Consider the following 7961-nt stretch of genomic DNA (forward strand, 5'->3'; position numbering starts at 1 on the left):
TGTAATTTGAGATAACCGTTGGTTTAGTAACATTGAAAGTTGATTATGCAGCCATTTCGTTAAACCCATGTTACAGTATAGATGAAATGGAAAATTGCCCCCGGTTAGTCTTCGTTTTTGGAAACATAGAATAAAACATTTTTTATATCTTGCTGCCACCCACAACTGTCAGAAACAAAATCATAACATGAATGCATGTTTCACTTAATTCTTGCTGTTGCTACATCTTGTTATTTTGTGCATGAAGTGGGCACAGACATGCGTGCGCACACATTCCATTGAGAAGTACCTGCCCCTGGTGGTGAGCCGGAAATAAACTGCTTCAAACAGGAACTGAGGAAAAGAATAGTTTAACCAATAATATAGACAGAAGCTACATTTTCTCACGGAACTGGAGCCGGATTTTTGATATCATTAAACATTAGAAATCAAAACAAAGAGAACTGCACTGGAATAAGACCCTTGATCAATTCTGGCTTCATTCTTCTTTTTTTAAACAATAAATTACAGGAACGATGTTGGAGCAATGGCAAGCAGTAAGTGAGACGGCGACCACATATTTCATTTGTGAGAGTACAAGCATTTACAAAGGTGGTCCGTCTCTATGGTAACTCATTGAAAATTGGCCATACATAGGGAACATGGCAATCCAGCAAGGTAAATGCCGATAGCTACAACAATACGAGATCTGTGCAGCTGAGGTCATCAAAATCCCCCGGTCGCCGGAAACGAGCAAGCTGTTGATGTAATAAATACATAGAGTTATAACACATAAGGGAGCTGAGAATTGCTGAACTCTGATTCCTTCTATGTGCAGAGAGCAGCTGCTGCAGGATGCCGCTTTCTCATGGCTGGAACTGAAACACAGTAGCTGCAATATTTGATCGGTATGTTGAAAAAGATACATTAGAAATCCATTGGGATCTCCCCGTGTAGATTCGAGTTCTGAAAGCTACTGGCTTCCTCTTTCCCTTTAACACCATTCATTGTCTGACCTCAATCCACACGGAGCAGAAGAGTGAGACGTTCAGTGTGTCGGTGAAATTGGACAGATTGTTGGAGTGGTTGTGCACGGGGTAAATCAGACACTCTATAGACTCTCCCTGTCTATTATATTTCACATTCTTTGAGTAGCAGCTTTGATTAAGGAAAATATTACAGTGCTAGAAACCGAGAATGTCCTTGAGGAACCATAGGCATAACCTATTTGTTTGGAGTTGAGAAACAAGAAAGGAGCTCTTTCGCTACTTGGTGTATTTTGTAGGCCAGCAATTAGTAGGAAGGAGATAGAGGAGCAGATTTGCAAAGAATTCACTCGGAGGTGCAAGAACTATAGACGAGTAATAACGGGAGACTATAAATATCCCAATCATAAATGAGGCAGTGATTGGGTTAAAGGAAGAAAAGGGGAGGTACTTTTGAAGTGTGTTGAGGAGGATTTTCTTGAACAGTGTTTTCCCTGCCCAGCCAGGAACGGGGCAGTGCAGGATGTATTCCTGGGGACTGAAGCAGATGAGGCGGGGAAAGCCACAGTTGGAGTGCATCTGGAGAATAGTGATCAAAGTATCACAAGCTTTAGATTCGTTTTTGAGAAGGACAAGGACCAATCTAGATGTTAAAAATAACTCCACTTCACGACAGCTAATTTCAAGGAATTGAGGAGGAATTTGGCTCGGGTAAATTGGAGTCAAACACTGGCAGTTACAAATGTAATGGAGCAATTGGCGGCCTTTAACAATGAGATGGTTTGGGAACAGTTGAGTACATTTCTATAATGGCGAAAGGGAGGGCAACCAAAGCCAGAGCTACCTGGACGATGGAGGATATAGGGAGTAAGATGAAGCAGCGAAGGGGACATGTGACAGATGTCAGCTTGATAGTACAGGGGAGAATCAGACTGAATAGAAGATGTACAGAGGAGAAATAAAAATGAAATAAAATGGGCAAAGAGACAATACGAGAATAGATTGACAGCTAACATTAAAGGAAATCCAAATTTGTCTATACAGATATTAAAAGCAAAATAGTTTTCAGAGGGCCAGCATGTAGAAAGTCCTACAAGAGAGGGGGCGGTACTGGACCTAATTCTAGGGAATGTGGCTGGCCAATGGAAAAAGTGCTAGTAGGTGAGCGCTTTGGTGACAGTGACCATAATATGGTAAGATTTAAGGTGGTCATGGAAAAGGACATGGATGGGCCGGAAATAAAGGTTCTAAATTGGGGGAAGGCCGATTTTAATAGGATAAGGCAGGATCTGGCCAAAATGGACTGGGATCAGCTACTTGTAGGAAAATCCGCATCGGAGCAATGGGAGGCTTTCAGAAGGGAGATTGAGATCATACAATGGCAACATGTTCCCGTAAAGGTCAAGGGTGGTTCCAAAAACCACAGGGAACCTTGGATGTCAGGGGATATACGAGAATGGATTAGGAAAAAAAGGAGGGCTTTTGGCAGATAAAAAGGCTAAAGATGGAGGAAGCCCTAGAGGAGTACAAAAATTGCAGGGGGATACTTAAAAAAGAAATTAGGAGATCAAGGAGGGGCCATGAAATAACACTGGCGAGCAAAATAAGGAAAATCCTAAGATGTTTTATAAGTATATTAAGGGTAAGAGGATAACTAGGGAAAAAATAGGGCCCATTAGGGACAAAAGTGGCAATCTGTGTGTGGAGCCGGAAGATGTAGGAGGGGTTCTAAATGTATTTTTTGCATCTGTTTTCACTATGGAGAAGGACGATGTAGACATAGAAATAGGGCGGGGGGACTGTGATATGCTCGAACATATTAACATCGAGAGGGAGGAGGTATTGGCGGTTTTAGCTGGCCTAAAAATGGATAAATCCCCAGGCCCGGATGAAATGTATCCCAGGCTGCTGTGTGAGGCAAAGGAAGAGATTGCGGGGGCTCTAACACATATATTCAGGACCTCTCTGGCCACAGGGGATGCGCCAGAGGACTGGAGAACCGCTAATGTAGTACCATTATTCAAGAAGGGAAGTAGGGAAAAACCGGGGAACTACAGGCCAGTGAGCCTAACATCAGTGGTAGGAAAATTATTGGAAAAAATTCTGAGGGACAAAATTTGTCTCCACTTGGAGAGGCAAGGATTAATCAGGGATAGTCAACATGGCTTTGTCAAGGGAAGATCATGTCTGACTAATTTGATTGAATTTTTTGAGGGGGTGACTAGGTGTGTGGATGAGGGTAACGCAGTGGATGCGGTATACATGGATTTCAGTAAGGCCTTCGATAAAGTCCCGCACAGGGGACTGGTCAAGAAGGTAAGAGCCCATGGAATCCAGGGTGCCTTGGCACATTGGATACAAAACTGGCTTAGTGGCAGAAGGCAGAGGGTGATGGTCGAAGGTTGCTTTTGTGACTGGAAGCCTGTGGCCAGTGGGGTACCACAGGGATCGGTGCTGGGTCCCTTGCTGTTTGTGGTCTACATTAATGACTTGGATATGAATGTAAAAGGTATGATCAGTAAGTTCGCGGATGATACAAAAATTGGTAGGGTGGTAAATAGCGAGGAGGGTAGCCTCAGTCTGCAGGACGATATAGATGGGTTGGTCAGATGGGCGGAACAGTGGCAAATGGAATTTAACCCAGAAAAGTGCGAGGTGATGCACTTTGGGGGGACTAACAAGGCAAGGGAATACACAATGAATGGTAAGACCCTAGGCAAGACGGAGGGTCAGAGGGATCTGGGTGTGCAAGTACACAGATCCCTGAAGGCGGTGGAACAGGTGGATAAGGTGGTAAAAAAGGCATATGGGATACTTGCCTTCATTAGCCGAGGCATTGAATATAAGAGCAAGGAGGTTATGATGGAGCTGTATAAAACACTGGTTAGGCCACAGCTGGAATACTGTGTGCAGTCTGGTCGCCACACTACAGGAAGGATGTGATCGCGTTGGAGAGGGTGCAGAGGAGGTTCACCAGGATGTTACCAGGGCTGGAGCGCTTCAGCTATGAAGAGAGACTGGGCAGATTGGGTTTGTTTTCCTTGGAGCAGAGGAGGCTGAGGGGGGACATGATTGAGGTGTACAAAATTATGAGGGGCATGGATAGGATGGATGCTGAGGAGCTTTTTCCCTTAGTAGAGGGGTCAATAACTAGGGGGCATAGATTCAAGGTAAAGGGCGGGAGGTTTAGAGGGGATTTGAGAAAGAACCTTTTCACCCAGAGGGTGGTTGGAGTCTGGAACTCACTGCCTGAAAGGGTTGTGGAGGCAGGAACCCTCACAACATTTAAGAAGCATTTGGATGAGCACTTGAAATGCCACAGCATACAAGGCTACGGACCAAATGCTGGAATATGGGATTAGATTAGACAGGACTTGATGGCCGGCGCGGACATGATGGGCCGAAGGGCCTCTATCCGTGCTGTATAACTCTATGACTCTATGACTCTAGGTGTATTTGGGCCCAAATGTAAAACTATTGGTGGAGGTAGGAGGACTGGCTGAGGTCGTAAATTAGCACTTTTTATCGATGTTTACAAAGGAAGAGGAGTTTACCAAAGCTGTGGTTTACAGGAGGTGGCTGGGCTACTGGATGAGATAAAAATCGATAAAGAAGAGGTATTAGAAAGGCTGGCGGTACTTAAAGTGGATCCGTCTCGCGGTCTGGATTGGATGCATCCTAGGTTATTGGGGAAAGTAAGGGTAGAAATTCTAGAGGTGCTGCCCACAGTCTTCCAATTCTCCTGAGATACTGGAGAGGTGGAAAAGCACTGGGGTTAGCAAATGTTAAATCATTTTACAAAAAATTGGACAAGGTTAAACCTGGCTGTTCCAGGCTAGTCGTTTAAGCAGCGGTCATGGGGAAGCTTTATAACAACAATCCGGGAGAAAAGTAACAGCCAGTTAGACTAGCATGGACAATAAAGAGAGACAACAGGGACATTTTAGGAGCAAATCGTGTTTGACCAAGTTGATTCAGCTTTTGCAAGGGTTAACAGAGAGTGTGGGATAGGGCAGTGCAATTGATACTGTGTATATGGGCTTCCAAAAGTCATAGTTGAGGTACTAAATGTGTACTTTACATCTATCTTTAACAAGGAAACAGATGCTTCCAAAGTCACCTGGTGGTTATGATCCAGAATGCAGTCCCTACAAGAATGATGGAGGCAGATTCAATCATAGCTTTCAAAAGGGAATTGGATGAGGACCTGAAAGAAAAAAATGCAGGGCTGCAGGGAATGGGCGGGGGCATGCGACTAGCTGAAGTGCTCTTGCAGAGTGCTGGGACGCTATCGATGGGCCGAATGGCCTCCTTCTGTGCAGCAACGATTCTGTGATTCTATTATACTGTTCTATCAGCAGGACGTATTCGATATACTTGACTTGTATAGAAGATTAAGAGATGGTTAAAGCAGTTTAGAGGATAGAGAGAGGTAAAATAATTCCTTGGTGGGGTAGTCTAGATAAAAGGGCCACAACCATAAAACTAGAGCTCGGCTGGTCAGGGGTAACGTCAGGGAGCAATTGTTCACACACAGGTTAGTGTAAATCTGGAACTGTCTTGCTCAAATAGTTGTTGATGCTGGGGGTCAATGAAGGCTTCAAATCTGAGAGTGATACATTTTATGTTTGATAAGGGCATTAAGGTTTACAGTACCACGGTGGCTAATACAGATACAGATCAGCCATGACCCAATTGAATGGCAGAACGTGTTCGAGGGCTGAATGGCCTCCTCCTATTTCTATGCACCTGATATAGCCAGATAATCTTAAACTGGAAAGTGTCTCGCTTTGCATTCCACGGTTTCCACCATAATCAATTTGTTTATTTTATTTTACAGGTGATTCAAAATATGAAAATATTTTCTGGTAAATATGCTGTTTCAACTTACGTCCAAAGAAACGATCATTTGTTTGTTTGTCTCCTTTGCTGATACTTATCATACTCGGATATTTAAACTACCACATTTCTGAACATTCACATTACCCAGAGTTAAATGACACCTCCTTCATAATGCGACCCGACAGCAGGTGTGACATTGGTCCCCCATTCCTGATTCTTCTCGTCACCAGTGCCCAGGACCAGTTTTAAGCTCGCTCGGCCATTCGCCGGACCTGGGGGAGAGAGCGGACAACACAAGGCAAGACGGCAGTGACCTATTTCCTGCTCGGGTACAGCCGGGAGCATCAGAAGCATCTGCTAGAGGAAGGTTTGCTGCACAAAGACATCATACAGAAAGAGCTCAGTGACACTTATTACAACCTGACTACCAAGGTGCTGATGGGCTTGGAATGGTTGAGCCGATTTTATCCATCAGCCTCCTTTGTGATGGAAACCGATTCAGACATGTTTGTCCACGCTGATTATCTGAGAGAGCTCTTGTCGCGAACCAGTCACAGGAACATCTTCACCAGCTACATATGTGAGGGTGCCAGTCAGTTCTTCTGTAGCCTCTAGATGGCACCTTCACTTGTTTGTTCCTTTGTTAATTGTTTCTAGCTTCCTGTGTTAATTGTTCCTAGCCTCCTGTGTTAATTCTTAACGGCCTGTTAGCTGTTCATGGGTTTCACCTGGTTTTCTTGGTATATAAGTTCTGTAGTTGCTTCACTCTGTGCTTAGTCCTCACTAGGGTGAACCAGGGAGTTAGTCTTGACAATGGTCCTTGTCTTGACTAGGTGCTCTGTGTGACTAGCCTTTTCTCTATGGCAGCTTGCCTTCACAAGCTGGTTGCCATGGTTCTTGCTTGTGTTTTAAGATGTATTTAAGTCTGTTGTTCTGTTAAGTTGCTTGTCTTGGTAAGGTGCTGTGTGGACAAGCGTGTTGCTATGTGGGAGCCGTTGGGAGCTTGTCTTGAGCTTTGCATTGATAAGCTGATTACCCTTGGGGTAGCTTGTCTGGAGTTTCGCCTCGGCAAGCCGCTTGCCCCTTGTGGTAGCTTGTCGCAAGCTCAGTATAGACAAGTGGGCTTTCTCATGGAAGCTGTCCTGAGTTCCTATCTTGACTAGCCGTCTTGTAACTGGTCTCTAGTTCTAATGTATGCTTGTTGTGTTTTCTGTCTCGAGTTCTCTTGTCTCTAGTTCTTATGTATATTGCTGCGTTCCTTGTGTTAATCTAGTTATGTGTGAATCTAGTAAAGTTCAAACAAAGTACGGTATATTTGTCTCTTGTCTGGTTTCTGCACTTGGGTCCAGAACCTACCTTACCCGGAGAGCCCGGCCCCATGTGAACACGGCTCCGTGGCTCCCCAACCCTGACAACATAATGAGACAACCAAGACCGATCAGGGACAAATCCAGTAAATAGTGTGTGAGTGAACAGGAATACCCTCTGGAAACCTATCCATCAATCTGCTCCGGCACTGGGTATGTGCTCTCGACCAATGTCGCCTGCTGAGATTGGAAAGTTCTGAAGAGCGTCCCCAAATTGAAACTCGAGGACGTTTTCATCGGTCTCTGCCTGGCTAAGTTGAAGATCGAGCCAGTGGAAATCTACTCGCGCAAAATATTCCAGGAATCAAAGTTCCCGTTTTCTGTTTGCGACTTTTGGAAACTCATGACCTCTCACAGGTTGAAACCCTACGATCTGCTAATCTACTGGAAAGCACTGGCAGGTGCAGCAACTGAGGGCTTCGCTGGAGGTACATGTAGAAGGCCACCTTGAAGAGGCTTGTTATTTGCCCCTCCAAATGTCACTTGCCCTAATACCTTTATTATGTAGCATCATTACACCCTTATGAGATTTCATCATTTCTGCAGCTGGTGTGCAGGCATAATACTCACTGCACGTCCAAAATAATCTTTATAATGTGCTTTAAGATGTTTCTGGGAGATGTGACAAGGTGTTATAGTTATCTATTCTATATCGGAATTTGTACGTCTACATTCATTTCCTCCAATATCTTCATTTTTATTAAGGATACCTCCTGTATGAACTGGCCATGCTGTAATTACATGCTCCTTCCTATGGTGGTGCTGTAGAGCCTCAGTTTAACGTCTC

General features: G+C 44.5%; 1 pseudogene; it reads left to right on the top strand.

The window, feature by feature from the left end:
• The first annotated feature begins 5864 nt into the window (after nucleotides 1–5864).
• LOC147092745 (beta-1,3-galactosyltransferase 5-like) lies at nucleotides 5865–7625 on the top strand (annotated as a pseudogene).
• The last annotated feature ends 336 nt before the right edge of the window (nucleotides 7626–7961 follow it).

This window comes from Somniosus microcephalus, unplaced genomic scaffold (genome assembly GCF_052327205.1).
Source record: "Somniosus microcephalus isolate GS21.2 unplaced genomic scaffold, FLI_Smic_1.0 unresolved_chr2, whole genome shotgun sequence".
Classification (NCBI taxonomy): domain Eukaryota; kingdom Metazoa; phylum Chordata; class Chondrichthyes; order Squaliformes; family Somniosidae; genus Somniosus; species Somniosus microcephalus.